Source organism: Ranitomeya variabilis, chromosome 1, assembly GCF_051348905.1.
Source record: "Ranitomeya variabilis isolate aRanVar5 chromosome 1, aRanVar5.hap1, whole genome shotgun sequence".
NCBI classification, from domain to species: domain Eukaryota; kingdom Metazoa; phylum Chordata; class Amphibia; order Anura; family Dendrobatidae; genus Ranitomeya; species Ranitomeya variabilis.
The window spans coordinates 706,509,603-706,527,835 of NC_135232.1; positions in this window are offsets into that span (position 1 = coordinate 706,509,603).

Genomic DNA, 18,233 nt, shown 5'->3' on the forward strand with positions numbered 1-18,233 from the left:
TTTCCTTATCCGCCTCTGCCACGGGAACCTGCCAATACCCACTGGTGAGATCTAAGGTGGAGAAATAGTTAGCGGATTTCAAAGCAGCTAATGACTCTTCGATTCTGGGCAAAGGGTATGCATCCTTGTGTGCAGTGCGGTTTATCTGCCTGTAATCAACACACATCCTCATTGTACCATCCTTTTTCCTAACGAGGACTAATGGAGCGGCACAGGGGCTACAACTGTCTCTGATTACCCCAGCCTCCTTCATCTCTCGCAACATACTTTTGATACATTAGTAGTGAGCTGGAGGTACATGCCGGTACCTCTCTTTAATGGGCGGATGATTTCCAGTGGGGATATGATGTTGAACCCATTTTACCTGCCCAAAATCTAGTGGGTGTTTGCTGAACACCCGCTCACACTCATGGACCACCCGGTAAGCCCCTTGTTTTTGCTGTGATGTGGTAGATTCAGTACTGGCCCATGTGTAACTTCTGACACCAATCCTCCATCTGTCCTGCAGAGCCATTGTCCTCCGCCTGGTCGGACAGGACCAAGGGTTCTGTTGCTTTTATTGCACTATCATTAACAGTAAACAGTTTAGCGAGTGTGGCATATCTGGGTAAGTGGACCTCTTTCTCTCCACAGTTAAGGACATGTACCGGTACCCTCCCCTTGCGGACATCAACCACCCCTTTGCCTGTCAGGATGGTGGGTCTATTGTCTGAATACACAGGTTCTACCAGGGCCTGGTAGTCTTTACCTCTGAGGCCTATTGCTGCCCAACGCCATATTAACATTTCACTCCTGGGGGTATTGCAATGGGGATCGGATCACTGTGACGCGGCCAATTTCTGCACCAGACAATTCTACCTGTTGTCTCTGACAGTTGGTAGCAGACAGTGAAGGAGCACAGAAAGACTTAGGAGCTAGAGGAGGCCTGCAAGTGGGCCTCTCTAAGCTGAGCGCACAGACCGGGCACCTGGAGCCCGAGGCCGTGAGGAACTCAAGGGTCCCACTGCAGAACCGGAGGGCAGGAAACTAAAAGAGACTTGTCCATATAATACCCGAGGTACAGCAGCAGTCAGAGCCCGGAGTCACAGAAACAGAGTTTTCAAAAAAGTTGCAACTCACCACCCGACTTCTGTCGCCCTCCATGTGCGCGAACACACTCAGGATTCGAAAACTCTGTTGGAACCAGTTTTGACAGGATATACATATTTCCAAGTATACCAGTATAATTGTTCTGATGAAGGTCCGGATGTGGACCGAAAACATTCAACTTTTGTCTCTATGGATGCACATTGAATAAATAACTATCCACGCTAAAGTATTTTTTGAGTGCCAAGTTTCTCTATTGTCTGGTTTGCTTTGGGCTGAATGTCCTACTTGAGCACCTAACTCGCATGATAGTACGAGTGCCGTGTTGTACCACTAGAAAAATAAATGATGGTCCAACTAAACGCAAACCGGATGGAATAGCATGCCGCTGCAAGATGCTGTGGTAGCCATGCTGGTTCAGTATGTCTTCAATTTTGAATAAATCCCCAACAGTGTCACCAGCAAAGCACGCCCACACCATCACACCTCCTCCATGCTTCACGGTGGGAACCAGGCATGTAGAGTCCATCCGTTCACCTTTTCTGCGTCGCACAAAGACACGGTGGTTGGAACCAAAGTTCTGAAATTTGGACTCATCAGACCAGAGCACAGATTTCCACTGGTCTAATGTCCATTCCTTGTGTTCTTTAGCCCAAACAAGTCTCTTCTGCTTGTTGTCTGTCCTTAGCAGTCTTTTCCTAGCAGCTATTTTACCATGAAGGCCTGCTGCACAAAGTCTCCTCTTAACAGTTGTTGTAGAGATGTGTCTGCTGCTAGAACTCTGTGGCATTGACCTGGTCTCTAATCTGAGCTGCTGTTAACCTGCGATTTCTGAGGCTGGTGACTCGGATAAACTTATCCTCAGAAACAGAGGTGACTCTTGGTCTTCCTTTCCTGGGGCAGTCCTCATGTGAGCCAGTTCCTTTGTAGCGCTTGATGGTTTTAGCCACTGCACTTGGTGACACTTTCAAAGTTTTTCCAATTTTTCAGACTGACTGACCTTCATTTGTTAAAGTAATGATGGCCACTCGTTTTTCTTTACTTAGCTGCTTTTTTCTTGCCATAATACAAATTCTAACAGTCTATTCAGTAGGACTATCACCTGTGTATCCACCAGACTTCTGCACAATATAACTGATGGTCCCAACACCATTTATAAGGCAAGAAATCCCACTTATTAAATCTGACAGGGCACACCTGTGAAGTGAAAACCATTCCCGGTGACTACCTCTTGAAGCTCATCAAGAGAATGCCAAGTGTGTGCAAAGCAATCATCAAAGCAAAAGGTGGCTACTTTGAAAAACCTAGAATATAAGACATAATTTCAGTTATTTCACACTTTTCTGTTAAGTATATAATTCCACATGTGTTAATTCATAGTTTTGATGCCTTCAGTGTGAATGTACAATTTTCATAGTCATGAAAATACAGAAAAATCTTTAAATGAGGTGTGTCCAAACTTTTGGTCTGTACTGTGTATATATATATGTGTCTCAATGACATACAGTATATATATATATATATATATATATATATATATATACATAGACTGTATATATGTTTTCACGAATATTTGAGCCCATGGATCCATTCTATGTCCATTTTGCAAGCCATACGGATGCTATACAGATGACACACAGATAATTTTTGGAGAAAGAAATCGCATTCTCGCATTGAATATGGATCACTGTTCAGGAAATTTTCTGCGTATCTCACCCGTAAAAAACAGACCGTATTTTGATACGTTAGGTCTTACCCGGGCCTAACTCTTTTAACTCTTCTATGTGTCTTGATCTGCAGCTACTTTCAGCTCATTGATGATCACATCAAAGTTCAGCTCAGCAAGGTCATAAATGAGTTAAAAAAAAATTGACATGAATAAGAGGCTCCCCTGATTGGTAAGGGTTAAAAATTGTGATTTCCTGTTGTAAAGGATTTGGACACTTCTAGGTGCATTTTATTTCAACATAAATCCATCTATTTTGGACTACAAAACTAAAAAAAATGCACTATTTGGCTTAGGGTGTGTTCACACTGCAGATTTTTTGCTGAGATTTTGAAGTAGAAATTGTCAAAAATCCTGCTGAAAAACCTCAAAAACATGAAAAAAACTCTGAAAAAAAGACTCAGACCCTTATTACATGCTCTTTTTTTAACCTGAAAAAAAAAAAAGTTAATTGAGAATCACTCAGTGATCTAGGGGAGACTGTGAGGCTATGTTCACACTAAGTTATTTTAAGAGGTTTTTTTAGAGCAGATCTTTACCAAAATCTTCCTGAAAAAAAAAAGACATTTGAAAAACTATTGGAAAACTTTTCTTCAGTTCATTTCTATGGGAAATCTACCTTGCTGTTCATATGAGGAATTTCTTTTTGCTTTTTATTTTTTTTCCCTAAGGCCGGCGTCACACTGGCGAGTTTTACGGACGTAAGAGCGCAGAAACTACGTCCGTAAAACTCGCATTACATACGGCACAATTATTCTCAATGGGGCTGCTCCTATTAGCCGTATATTACGGTTCAGTATTATACGGCTTTCTACGGCCGTACAAAATCGCAGCATGCTGCGTTTGTCAGCGTATTGCGCAAAAAACTCGCTAATGAAAGTCTATGGGGGCGAGAAAAATACGGATTCCACACGGACCTGCAGTGTGACTTGCGAGAAATACGCAGCGCTGTTAGTGAAAAGTCGGTAATTCAATTGCCGGCTTTTCATTTCTCCTGCACAAACCCGACAGGATATGAGACATGGTTTACATACAGTAAACCATCTCATATCTCCCTTTTTTTTGCATATTCCACACTACTAATGTTAGTAGTGTGTATGTGCAAAATTTCAGCGCTGTAGCTGCTGAAATAAAGGGTTAAATTGCGGAAAAAATTGGCGTGGGCTCCCGCGCAATTTTCTCCGCCAGAATGGTAAAGCCAGTGACTGAGGACAGATATTAATAGCCTAGAGAGGGTCCATGGTTATTGGCCCCCCGTGGCTAAAGACATCTGCCCCCAGCCACCCCAGAAAAGGCACATCTGGAAGATGCGCCTATTCTGGCACTTGGCCACTCTCTTCCCACTCCCTGTAGCGGTGGGATATGGGGTAATGAAGGGTTAATGCCACCTTGCTATTGTAAGGTGACATTAAGCCAGATTAATAATGGAGAGGCGTCAATTATGACACCTATCCATTATTAATCCAATTGTTGGAAAGGGTTAAAAAACACACACACACATGATTTAAAAGTAGTTTAATGCAATAAACACAGCGGTTGTTGTAATAATTTATTGTTCTCTCAATCCATCAGGAACACCATCGCTTGGAAAAATAATAAACGCACAAGATACATACCTTCTCTGATGTCCTATCACGTCCCACGAAGTAATCCATCTGAAGGGGTTAAATAATATTACAGGCAGAGCTGCGATAAACCACTCGCTCGTGCCTGTAATCCCCGGGTGCTGAAGAGGAAGAAACCGCGATAAAATCCGCAGTGAAAACCGCAGTGGTTTTGCACTGCGGATTTTCCAAATCCGCTGCGGAAAAATCTGCAACGTGTGCACATACCCTATAGTCTTAAGTCGGTCTTTTTTTCAGAGCTCCTCTTGGCTGATTTATGATCACATCTTTCATGTGGTCTGTGGTCATAAAACAGCACAGATGAGTTCAAAAAAAGTCAAATTAAAGGAGCTCACTGACATATTCTGTTACCTTATTCTTCAGCCAGTAATTTGCATTTTTAATAAAAGCCAATTGCAAAAATTGTTTTTAGCCTCAAAAAATATTCATTTATGTCAGAAGAAAATGTTCGCGAGGGAGTTCATATCCTTTAGGCTATGTGCACATGATGCTGATTTGACTGCGGATCCGCAGCGGATTGGCCTCTGCGGATTAGCTACAGTTTTCCATCAGGTTTACAGTACCATGTAAACCTATGGAAAACCAAATTTGCTGTACCCATGGTGCGGAAAATACCGCTTGGAAATGATGCGTTGTATTTTCCGCATCATGTCAATTCTTTGTGCGGATTCCACAGCTGTTTACACCTGCTCCTCAATAGGAAGCCGCAGGTGTAAAACCGCAGGTGAAACCTGCACAAAAAACGCAGGAAATCCGTGGTAAATCCACGGGTAAAACACAGTGCGTTTTACCTGTGGATTTTTCAAAAACAGTGCAGAAAAATCCGCACACGAATCCGCAACGTGTGCACATAGCCTGAAGAACGATGTCATGGAGAGGCCGTTCCCCTTCTATGGGCCAGAGAGAGACACAGAGGACGCCTTGTTCAGATGGCCCTGCCCTGTCCATGTATTTCACGCTCAGCCATACCCCAGCATATATAACGCAGGTGTAATTCTTAGGGGTAATTATTTCCTCTCACTTAATCTTGCCTTTATCTTTTCCAGAGGTTGTAAATTAAATGAGCCCTCCAGATATATTTTTCTTTTGCTTACACTGTACAGCATAAACTATTACTGAAGAATAATATAGAGGATTCAGCATATACTTGTGTACACCTATTTTAGTTGATGTGAAATGTCTGGCTTTTCCGCCATCTTGCTTCCTTCTTCCCTCAGATATTGTTCCCTCAATGTAGAAGACTACATTTCCCATAATGCCTCAGTCTCTCTCATCATAATTCTCTGGCTTGATTTATGAAAGTGTCTGACAGAAAAAGCAACCAGTCACAGCTCAGCTTTCAGTTTACCACAGCAGAATACAAAATGAAAGCTGCTTTATGGCCACAGCAACCAATCACAGCACTGCTTTCATATTTCAAAAGAAGATTACCGAATGAAACCTGCTGTAGGATTGGTTGCTATGGGCATTATAGGCAGTTTTTATTTTAGACAGTTTCATATGTCTTTACCTAATACTTTAACTGCATGTGGAGATGTACGGAGGGATTGGGAGGAAGGAGCAAGGTGGGAAACAGAGCTGTCAGGAAGGATTTGATAGGTGATGATGTCATCCCTTAGTTCACAGGAAGTCAGAGATGCACTGAATTGAATGACGGGGAGAAATATACAGATGTTTTGAAATGATTTGAAAGTGCATTCAAATGGCTTGGATTTTAGGCAGCTGACTCCGATGATTTGAAAGCCTGTTTTTCAAGTTCTGGCCAGTCGCCGTCATTTTATGGAAATGACCGAAAGTTTATTTTATTACTTCATTTTTTTCTTCTTTTTTTGTGTGATGTCCTGTAAATGAAAATGGATATGTTAACACAAGGTCATTCTTTAAGGAACATTATTAATTCTGTACTGACCGCGATTTATTAACTTTGTTAACTATGAACTTTGACACCATGTGTCATCTGACTATTTGGCGCCATTTTTTGAATCCAGTCTCTATTTAAGCAATGTACAGTACAGACCAAAAGTTTGGACACACCTTCTCATTTAAAGATTTTTGTGCATTTTCATGACTATGAAAATTGTACATTCACACTGAAGGCATCAAAACTATGAATTAACACATGTGGAATTATATACTTAACAAAAAAGTGTGAAACAACTGAAATTATGTCTTATATTCTAGGTTCTTCAAAGTAGCCACCTTTTGCTTTGATGACTGCTTTGCACACTCTTGGCATTCTCTTGATGAGCTTCAAGAGGTAGTCACTGGGAATGGTCTTCCAACAATCTTGAAGGAGTTCCCAGAGATGCTTAGCACTTGTTGGCCCTTTTGCCTTCACTCTGCAGTCCAGCTCACCTCAAACCATCTTGATTGGGTTCAGGTCTGGTGACTGTGGAGGCCAGATCATCTGGCGTAGCACCCCATCACTCTCCTTCTTGGTCATGCAGCGCCCCAGAGTCCTGGTCGTTGCAGTAATGTCATTCTTCCACCAGGGTGAGTGATATTACGTCTGAAGGCAATAAAGGAGATTTCTTTACCAGGTATCACAAGCCACACAACACACTTCACATTCCAGTCCGCCAGGGGGAGCTACACTCCTATCTATTAGGGCACTCCTCACAATTAGGTAAAACTGGTAGTCTGGACAGGAAGTTAGGCAGAAGCGAGCTGGGCTTCACCCAGTAAGCTGCTATCTGAGCTCCTCTCAGGTAGTGGGTCCCTGACAGGGGTGGGATCCTGTCAGAGGCCTAGACAGAAGGCCACAGAGCTGCGCCTGCCCCACGAGCGGCAGCATCCTAAGGAAGAGACATTAGAAGGGAATTGTATTGCGGAGGGTGAGAAATGAAGTCATAGCAAAAGGAGAGGAATCCAGAAGGAGTTCTGCCCTGCAAAAGGCTGCCTCCTTTCTGAGGCGCAGGAATCCGGTAGCCAGAACACCGAGGGAGTCATCGTCTCCAAGCCTGGCTCCAGAGACTGGCAGGATAGTTAATTCCACGTTAGCTGCCCGACCCATACCCAGGAGGCACGGTGGCAACTTGTGGGGGCTGGGGCGTGATAGAGTCCCTGTAAAAAGCCTCAAGCCATCAGTCATACGGGTTTGTCCTATCCATACCATCTGGGGGACAGAGAGAAAGAGAAATAACATCTAGAACACTAACATCAGTTGTGAGGACCTTACCGAGAAGCTCAGCAGGGAGGTACTACAACACCCAGGCGCTAGAGGAAGGCTACTGATTTCCACCTGGATAAGGGGACTGTCATGGTTCCCAATGGCAAGGGAACGTAAAAAACAAATAAGTAACGAACGAGCTCTCGGGTGATGGAAACTCGAGTTGACCGTGAGCTAAATCTACCACACAACTAACAGTAGCCAGGGAGCATACCTACGGCTTCCTATATGCCACGCGCCAGCCGGAGGACTAACTACGCCTGGTAGAGGAAGAAACAGACCTGGCTTACCTCTAGGGAAATACCCCAAAAGATGATAGCAGCCCCCCACATGTAATAACGGTGAATTAAGAGGAAAAGACATACACAGTATGAAAGTAGATTTAGCAAAGAGAGGTCCACTTACTAGATAGCAGAAGGATACAAAAGAGGACTTCACGGTCAACTGAAAACCCTTTCAAAAACCATCCTGAAATTACTTTAAGACTCCTGTGTCAACTCATGACACAGGAGTGGCAATTTCAGCCCGCAAGAGCTTCCAGCTACAGAGAATTACAAAAACTGCAAACTGGACAAAAGGTACAAAACAAAAGGACAAAGTCCACTTAGCTGATCAGCAGACTAGTAGCAGGAACATGCAACCGAAGGCTCTGGTTACAATGATGACCGGCAAGGAAATGACTGGAGAGCAAGGCTAAATAGGAAACTCCCAAACACTGATGGAAGCAGGTGAACAGAAGAAGCAAAGTGCAAACAAGTCACCAGTACCACCAGCAACCACCAGGGGAGCCCAAAAAGCGGATACACAACAGTACCCTCCCCTTAAGGAGGGGGCACCGAACCCTCACAAGAACCGCCAGGGCGATCTGGATGAGCCCTATGAAAGGCACGAACCAAATCCGAGGCATGAACATCAGAGGCAGTTACCCAAGAATTATCTTCCTGACCATAGCCTTTCCATTTAACCAGATATTGAAGTCTCCGTCTGGAAATACAGGAGTCCAAGATCTTCTCCACGACGTACTCCAATTCACCCTCCACCAGCACAGGAGCAGGAGGTTCAGTAGAAGGAACCACCGGTACCTCATATCTCCGCAACAACGACTGATGGAACACATTATGGATCGCGAAAGATGCCGGGAGGTCCAAACGAAAGGAAACAGGGTTAAGAATCTCCAAAATCCTATAAGGACCGATAAACCGAGGCTTAAATTTGGGAGAAGAAACCCTCATAGGGACAAAACGGGAAGACAACAACACCAAGTCCCCAACGCGAAGGTGGGGACCAACACGACGACGACGGTTAGCAAACTGCTGAGTCCTCTCCTGGGACAATTCCAAATTATCCACCACTTGTCCCCAAATCCGATGCAACCGATCCACCACCGCATCCACTCCAGGACAATCCGAAGACTCAACCTGACCAGATGAAAAACGCGGATGAAACCCTGAATTGCAAAAGAAAGGAGAAACCAAAGTGGCAGAACTAGCCCGATTATTAAGAGCAAACTCCGCCAACGGCAGAAAGGCAACCCAATCATCCTGATCCGCAGACACAAAACACCTCAAATAAGTCTCCAAAGTTTGATTAGTTCGCTCCGTCTGGCCATTGGTCTGAGGATGGAATGCAGACGAAAAGGACAAATCAATGCCCAACCTGGCACAGACTGCCCGCCAAAATCTAGACACGAACTGGGTACCCCTGTCAGAAACGATGTTTTCCGGAATACCATGCAAGCGAACCACATTTTGAAAAAACAGAGGGACCAACTCAGATGAGGAAGGCAACTTAGGCAATGGCACCAAATGAACCATTTTAGAAAAACGGTCACACACCACCCAGATGACAGACATCTTCTGAGAAACAGGGAGATCCGAGATAAAGTCCATAGAGATGTGCGTCCAAGGCCTCTTCGGAATAGGCAAGGGCAACAACAACCCACTAGCCCTAGAACAACAAGGCTTGGCCCGAGCACACACATCGCAAGACTGCACAAAAACACGCACATCTCGAGACAGGGAAGGCCACCAGAAGGATCTAGCCACCAAATCTCTGGTGCCAAAAATTCCCGGATGACCTGCCAGAGTAGAAGAATGAACTTCCGAGATGACTCTAGTGGTCCACTCGTCAGGAACAAACAGTCTACCAGACGGACAACGATCAGGTCTATCCGCCTGAAATTCTTGCAAAGCACGTCGCAAATCTGGAGAGACAGCAGACAAAACCACTCCATCCTTAAGGACACCAGCAGGTTCAGAATTCCCAGGAGAGTCAGGCTCAAAACTCCTAGAAAGAGCATCTGCTTTCACATTCCTAGAACCCGGTAAGTACGAGACCACAAAATTAAACCGGGAAAAGAACAACGACCAACGTGCCTGTCTAGGATTCAGGCGCCTGGCAGACTCCAAATAAATTAAATTCTTGTGATCAGTCAAAACTACCACCTGATGTCTGGCACCCTCAAGCCAATGACGCCACTCCTCAAATGCCCACTTCATGGCCAAAAGCTCCCGATTACCAACATCATAGTTTCGCTCGGCGGCCGAAACTTTTCGCGAAAAGAACGCACAAGGTCTCATCACTGAGCAGTCGGAACTTTTCTGCGACAAAACCGCCCCCGCTCCGATCTCGGAAGCATCGACCTCAACCTGAAAGGGAAGAGAAACATCAGGCTGGCGCAACACAGGGGCAGACAAAAAGCGGCGCTTAAGCTCCCGAAAGGCCTCCACGGCAGCAGGGGACCAATTGGCAACATCAGCACCCTTTTTAGTCAAATCCGTCAGAGGTTTAGCAACGCCAGAAAAACCAGCTATAAATCGACGATAAAAATTAGCAAAGCCCAAGAATTTCTGGAGACTCTTCAGAGAAGTAGGCTGCGTCCAGTCGTAAATAGCCCGAACCTTGACAGGGTCCATCTCAATAGAAGAAGGGGAAAAAATATACCCCAAAAATGAAATTTTTTGAACCCCAAAAACACACTTTGAACCCTTTACACACAAAGAATTCTCCCGCAAAACCTGAAAAACCCTCCTGACCTGCTGAACATGAGACTCCCAGTCATCAGAAAAAATCAAAATATCATCCAAGTACACAATCATAAATTTATCCAAACATTCCCGGAAAATATCATGCATCAAGGACTGAAAGACAGAAGGTGCATTAGAAAGGCCGAAAGGCATTACCAAATACTCAAAATGGCCCTCAGGCGTATTAAATGCGGTCTTCCACTCATCCCCCTGCTTAATTCGCACCAAATTATACGCCCCACGAAGATCAATCTTAGAGAACCACTTAGCCCCCCTTATGCGAGCAAACAAATCAGTCAGCAAAGGCAACGGATACTGATATTTGACTGTAATTTTATTCAGGAGACGATAATCAATACAAGGCCTCAGAGAGCCATCCTTTTTAGAGACAAAGAAAAAACCGGCTCCTAAAGGTGATGAAGAAGGACGAATATGTCCCTTTTCCAGGGACTCCTTAATATACTCGCGCATAGCAGCATGTTCAGGTACAGATAGGTTAAACAAACGACCCTTTGGAAATTTACTGCCAGGAATCAGATCTATGGCGCAATCACAATCCCTGTGAGGAGGGAGTGAACCTATCTTAGGCTCTTCAAAAATATCACGATAATCAGACAAAAATGCCGGAATCTCAGATGGAATAGATGACGAAATGGACACCATAGGAGTGTCCCCATGAGCCTCCCGACATCCCCAGCTTAACACAGACATAGCCTTCCAGTCAAGGACTGGGTTATGAGACTGTAACCATGGTAATCCAAGCACCAAAACATCATGTAAATTGTACAACACAAGGAAGCGAATCACCTCCTGATGGTCTGGAGTTATACGCATAGTCACTTGCGTCCAGAACTGTGGTTTATTACAAGCCAAAGGTGTAGAATCAATACCCTTCAGAGGTATAGGGACTTCCAGAGGCTCTAAATCAAACCCACAGCGCCTGGCAAAGGACCAGTCCATAAGACTCAGAGCGGCGCCTGAGTCCACATAGGCATCCACGGTAATAACTGATAATGAACAAATCAAGGTTACAGACAAAATAAATTTGGACTGTAAAGTGCCAATTGAAATGGACTTGTCAACCTTCCTAGTACGCTTAGAGCATGCCGATATAACATGAGCAGAATCACCACAATAGAAGCATAAGCCATTTCTACGCCTATAATTCTGCCGCTCGCTTCTGGACATAACTCTGTCACATTGCATTTTCTCTGGCGTCTCTTCAGAAGATACCGCCAAATGGTGCACGGGTTTGCGCTCCCGCAAACGCCGATCAATCTGAATTGCCATTGTCATGGACTCATTCAGACCTGTAGGCGCAGGGAACCCGACCATAACATCTTTAATGGCATCAGAAAGGCCCTCTCTGAAATTTGCCGCTAAGGCGCACTCATTCCACTGAGTAAGCACAGACCACCTACGAAATTTTTGGCAGTATATCTCCGCTTCATCTTGCCCTTGAGATAGGGCTATCAAAGCTTTTTCAGCTTGAATCTCCAAATTAGGTTCCTCATAAAGCAACCCTAAAGCCAGGAAAAACGCATCCACATTGAGCAACGCAGGATCCCCTGGTGCCAATGAAAATGCCCAATTTTGAGGGTCACCTCGCAGCAAAGAGATTACAATCTTAACCTGCTGGACAAGATCTCCTGAGGAGTGAGGTCTGAGAGAAAGGAATAATTTACAATTATATTTGAAATTCAAAAACCGAGATCTATCTCCGGAAAACACCTCTGGTGTAGGGATTTTAGGTTCAGAAATAGGAGCATGTATAACAAAATCTTGTAAATTTTGAACCTTCGTAGCAAGATTATTTAAACCTGCAGCCAAACTCTGGACATCCATATTAAACAGCTAAGGTCAGAGCCATTCAAGGGTTAAGAGGAGGTAAGAAGCAGCTAGACAGCAATTAAGGGCTAGGCAGCAAAACTCTGAGGAAAAGGAAAAAAAAATAAAAAAATTTCCCTTCAACACTTCTTTTTCTCCTGCTTCAGCCCAAACAATTAACACTTTGTAGGCCGGTCATACTGTCATGGTTCCCAATGGCAAGGGAACGTAAAAAACAAATAAGTAACGAACGAGCTCTCGGGTGATGGAAACTCGAGTTGACCGTGAGCTAAATCTACCACACAACTAACAGTAGCCAGGGAGCATACCTACGGCTTCCTATATGCCACGCGCCAGCCGGAGGACTAACTACGCCTGGTAGAGGAAGAAACAGACCTGGCTTACCTCTAGGGAAATACCCCAAAAGATGATAGCAGCCCCCCACATGTAATAACGGTGAATTAAGAGGAAAAGACATACACAGTATGAAAGTAGATTTAGCAAAGAGAGGTCCACTTACTAGATAGCAGAAGGATACAAAAGAGGACTTCACGGTCAACTGAAAACCCTTTCAAAAACCATCCTGAAATTACTTTAAGACTCCTGTGTCAACTCATGACACAGGAGTGGCAATTTCAGCCCGCAAGAGCTTCCAGCTACAGAGAATTACAAAAACTGCAAACTGGACAAAAGGTACAAAACAAAAGGACAAAGTCCACTTAGCTGATCAGCAGACTAGTAGCAGGAACATGCAACCGAAGGCTCTGGTTACAATGATGACCGGCAAGGAAATGACTGGAGAGCAAGGCTAAATAGGAAACTCCCAAACACTGATGGAAGCAGGTGAACAGAAGAAGCAAAGTGCAAACAAGTCACCAGTACCACCAGCAACCACCAGGGGAGCCCAAAAAGCGGATACACAACAGGGGACTCTGAATTTGCCTTCAGACCGGCCGGACTCTGCCTACCCTGTGGTCTGTACCCTGGACTGTGGATGCTGAAGCCTTCAGTAAAAGTAAAGACACTGCAACCTTATGTCCTCATTCTTCACCGCGCTTCACAACATCCACCATCTACACTCTGGGAAGCTCTGGGGATAACTTCACCTGTGGGAAGGTATACCATCTAGCTGCCATTACATCACCCCAGCGGACCCCTAAGCAGCGTCGGTCACTCTGACCGAATACCACAGGTGGCGTCACGAACATTATCCCTTTAAAGCCCTTTCCCCCATTTACAACGGACGCCCCTAGGGCCACGGACCGGGTCAGCCACCGTGACATCCCCACTGAGAACCGAAGGGCCCAGTACCGAGTACCCCATTGCCCTACTGGGGGCGCTCCAATCTTTTGGTGTCACAAACAGGATCTACTTAAGCCTGAAAATCAGGTCATGCGCGCCTAAGAACTGTGCCAGAACTGTATTTGAACTGTGATTTGCTGAAAGACTGTGTATTGCCATTTACCGCCAAAATTCCAGCCAATACCGCCGCTATTACAGCACCATGCGGCATGCTGGAGGAGTGGGGCGTGTCATCGTGGGCGTAGCCTGGAAGAACGGCGTGAAAATGGAGCCAGCCCCTCACAGATACTACTACGTCAGAAAAATATGCCCATCAACCAAAGGAATCCACCTCCTAGTCTGGGATGGTGGAGGAAGAAGGAACCGCCCTCCAGAAGAGGAGGAGGGGGAGAACACCCGCAGTGCTGTCCACCAATCAGAAGCCGAAGAGGTCCCACCGCCATATATGAACCCGGAGGTTCTCGGCGCGGAAGTCGAGTAGCTGTGCCGCCAGCTCCGGAAATCCTGGTACCGCGCAGCTGCCAGCGTCCAGGAGCAGCAGCGCAGCCAGTCGACGGACCCGCCACCGGCAGTGGAGGAGACCGGCACCGGAGACACCGCGGCGGCAGGTAAGCAATCCGAACCTGCCCCGGCCACCGACGAGACCCTCCTTGTGTCCATCCACTTCCTGCCATCGCCACCTAGAGACTCGGAGCCGTTGTCACCAGAGGCTCCACATTGCCCAACATCGCCCTCATCTGGCCAGGTGAGGGAAACAACAACCGCCGCCATTCCTGAAAGAGCACCTGTCGTTCTGTGCTCCAGATGTGCTGGTGCCTTAGTGGAGCAAAGAACTGTGAGCACACAGACTCCAATTCAGAGCGCAGATGCACTATACGTAGTACCAGGTAGTCGCCAGTATCCAGCAGGACTACCTCCACCAGTGCTACCTCCAGAGCTATTAAAATAAACCTCGAAAAACTGACAAGAATGTAAATAGTTCAAAAACATTTCCTTTTCTACCTTTAAACCCGACCAGGGTTATGCCTTAAAGGGGTCCTCAGTTATAGGAGGATTCCAAGTTCTGCACCTGTTTGCACAAGTTCAACATGGCCTTAAAGACTGTAGGATCATGGACGGTGAATGATTCCTGAACTGCTTGTAAATAGTTTGCACCTTCTTAAAGGTGCTTCCTACTGGTTTTACAAAGGAGGCTTTTACAGAGACTGCCTCTTAACAGAAACTGCTGTTAAACGTGCTGTAAAAATAACTTTGCCTTACAGACCTGAAGAAAAACCCGTTTGTGTGGCAGAATTCCGGGTCAGGATTACACGTCTTGTAACCCACCCAAGACCAACGTTGGGGGTTCGTCACGGGTCCCTCTCATCACGTCACCTTTAAATTGACTTGAAAACAGATGATGTGATTGATGTGTTGCACTACCTCAGAAAAAGACTTGGGTTTCCTCTTAAAGGGAAGGTTGAAGTATTGCACTTTGCTGAAGAGTTAGTATATTATAGGGTAATATAGCAAATAGGGATAGTAATAATGTTTACATAGTTGATAGTATGTAGTCCGAAAGTTAGATAATAGTAAAATGTTTGATAATGCACCGGTGAATAAAATTGAAGGAAGATACAGTGAGCCCGTAGGGGGGTGATAAACTGTTCTGCAATTCAATAAAGTGAACCCGTGGGGGTTAGTGAATTAGTGAACTAGTGAGTTAGTGAGTTAGCCGGTTAGTCCAAAGTTTGCACTTAGAGAAGAATAATGTTTTGCACTTAAATAAAATGTTACATTAAATAGATGGTATACCTGTTCGGGTAGTTATATTTCAGATGGCGCAAGCAATTGTAAATATGTTCTTGTTTGTAACGTTCAAGTGTTCTCACCTCCCATGAAGGGAAGCTTCGCATATTAACTTGTTTTATAGCATTTCAAAAATTTTGCATGTCTTTTTGCTAACCTGTAATTGTTGTTTTCTTTTCCCAGTCCGGGAGTACTGGGGGGAAGGAGTGCAGCGCCCCAGAGTCCTGGTCGTTGCAGTAATGTCATTCTTCCACCAGGGGGAGTGATATTACGTCTGAAGGCAATAAAGGAGATCTCTTTACCAGGTATCACAAACCACAAAACACACGTCACACTCCAGTCCGCCAGGGGGAGCTACGCTCCTATCTATTAGGGCACTCCTCACAATTAGGTAAAACTGGTAGTCTGGACAGGAAGTTAGGCAGAAGCGAACTGGGCTTCACCCAATAAGCTGCTATCTGAGCTCCTCTCAGGTAGTGGGTCCCTGAGAGGGGTGGGATCCTGTCAGAGGCCTAGACAGATGGCCACGGAGCTGCGCCTGCCCCACGTGCGGCAGCATCCTAAGGAAGAGACATTAGGAGGGAATTGTATTGCGGAGGGTGAAAAACTAAGTCATAGCAAAAGGAGAGGAATCCAGGAGTTCTGCCCTGCAAAATGCTGCCTCCTTTCTGAGGCGCAGGAATCCGGTAGCCGGAACACCAAGGGAGTCATCGTCTCCAAGCCTGGCTCCAGAGACCGGCAGGACAGTTAATTCCACGTTAGCTGCCTGACCCATACCCAGGAGGCATGGTGGCAACTTGTGGGGGCTGGGGCATGGTAGAGTCCCTGTAAAAAGCCTCAAGCCATCAGTCATACGGGTTTGTCCTATCCATTCCATCAGGGGGACAAAGAGAAAGAAATAACATTTAGAACACTAACATCAGTTGTGAGGACCTTACCGAGAAGCTCAGCAGGGAGGTACTACAACACCCAGGCGCTAGAGGAAGGCTACTGATTTCCACCTGGATAAGGGGGCTCTGGATTTGCCTTCAGACCGGCCGGACTCTGCCTACCCTGTGGTCTGTACTCTGGACTGTGGATGCTGAAGCCTTCAGTAAAGGTAAAGAGACTGCAAACTTGTGTCCTCATTCTTCACCGCGCCTCACACCATCCACCATCTACACTCTGGGAAGTCCTGGGGATACACTTCACCTGTGGGAAGGTATACCATCTAGCTGCCATTGCATCACCAAAGCGGACCCCTAAGCAGCGTCGGTCACTCTGACCAAATACCACAGGTGCCGTCACGAACATTATCCCTTTAAAGCCCTTTCCCCCATTTACAACGGACGCCCCTAGGGCCACGGACCAGGTCAGCCACCGTGACATCCCCGCTGAGAACCGAAGGGCCCGGTACCGAGTACCCCATTGCCCTACTGGGGGCACTCCAGTCACATAGCACTTACACAGCCTGGAGGTGTGTTTGGGGTCTTGTCCTGTTGAAAAATAAATGATGGTCCAACTAAACGCAAACCGGATGGAATAGCATGCTGCTGCAAGATGCTGTGGTAGACATGCTGGTTCAGTATGCCTTCAATATTGAATAAATCCCCAACAGTGTCACCAGCAAAGCACTCCCACACCATCACACCTCCTCCGTCATGCTTCACGGTGGGAACCAGGCATGTAGACTCCATACGTTCACCTTTTCTGCGTCTCGCACTTTTCGCACCGCATTTGGACTCATCAGACCAAAGCACAGATTTCCTCTGGTCTAATGTCCATTCCTTGTGTTCTTTAGCCCAAACAAGTCTTTTCTGCTTGTTGCCTGTCCTTAGCAGTGGTTTCCTAGCAGCTATTTTACCATAAAGGCCTGCTGCATAAAGTCTCCTCTTAACAGTTGTTGTAGAGATGTGTCTGCTGCTAGAACTCTGTGTGGCATTGACCTGGTCTCTAATCTGAGCTGCTGTTAACCTGCGATTTCTGAGGCTGGTGACTCGGATAAACTTATCCTCAGAAGCAGAGGTGACTCTTGGTCTTCCTTTCCTAGGGCGGTCCTCATGTGAGCCAGTTTATTTGTAGCGCTTGATGGTTTGGGGCACTTGGGGACACTTTCAAAGTTTTCCCAATTTTTCGGACTGACTGACCTTCATTTCTTAAAGTAATGATGGCCACTCGTTTTTCTTTACTTAGCTGCTTTTTTCTTGCCATAATACAAATTCTAGCAGTCTATTCAGTAGTGTTGTGTATCCACCAGACTTCTACACAACACAACTGATGGTCCCAACCCCATTTATAAGGCAAGAAATCACACTTATTAAACCTGACCGGGCACACCTGTGAAGTGAAAACTATTCCCGGTGACTACCTCTTGAAGCTCATCAAGAGAATGCCAAGAGTGTACAAAGCAGTCATCAAAGCAAAAGGTGGCTGCTTTGAAGAACCTAGAATATAAGACATAATTTCAGTTGTTTCACACTTTTTTGTTCAGTATATAATTCCACATGTGTTAATTCATAGTTTTGATGACTTCAGTGTGAATGTACAATTTTCATAGTCATGAAAATACAGAAAAATCTTTAAATGAGAAGGTGTGTCCAAACTTTTGATCTGTACTGTAAGTGCACTACCTATGTATGTTGTATGTGATATTTCCGGAAGAAGGGGTCTTAATGACCTTGAAACGCGTTGAATAAACCACTGTT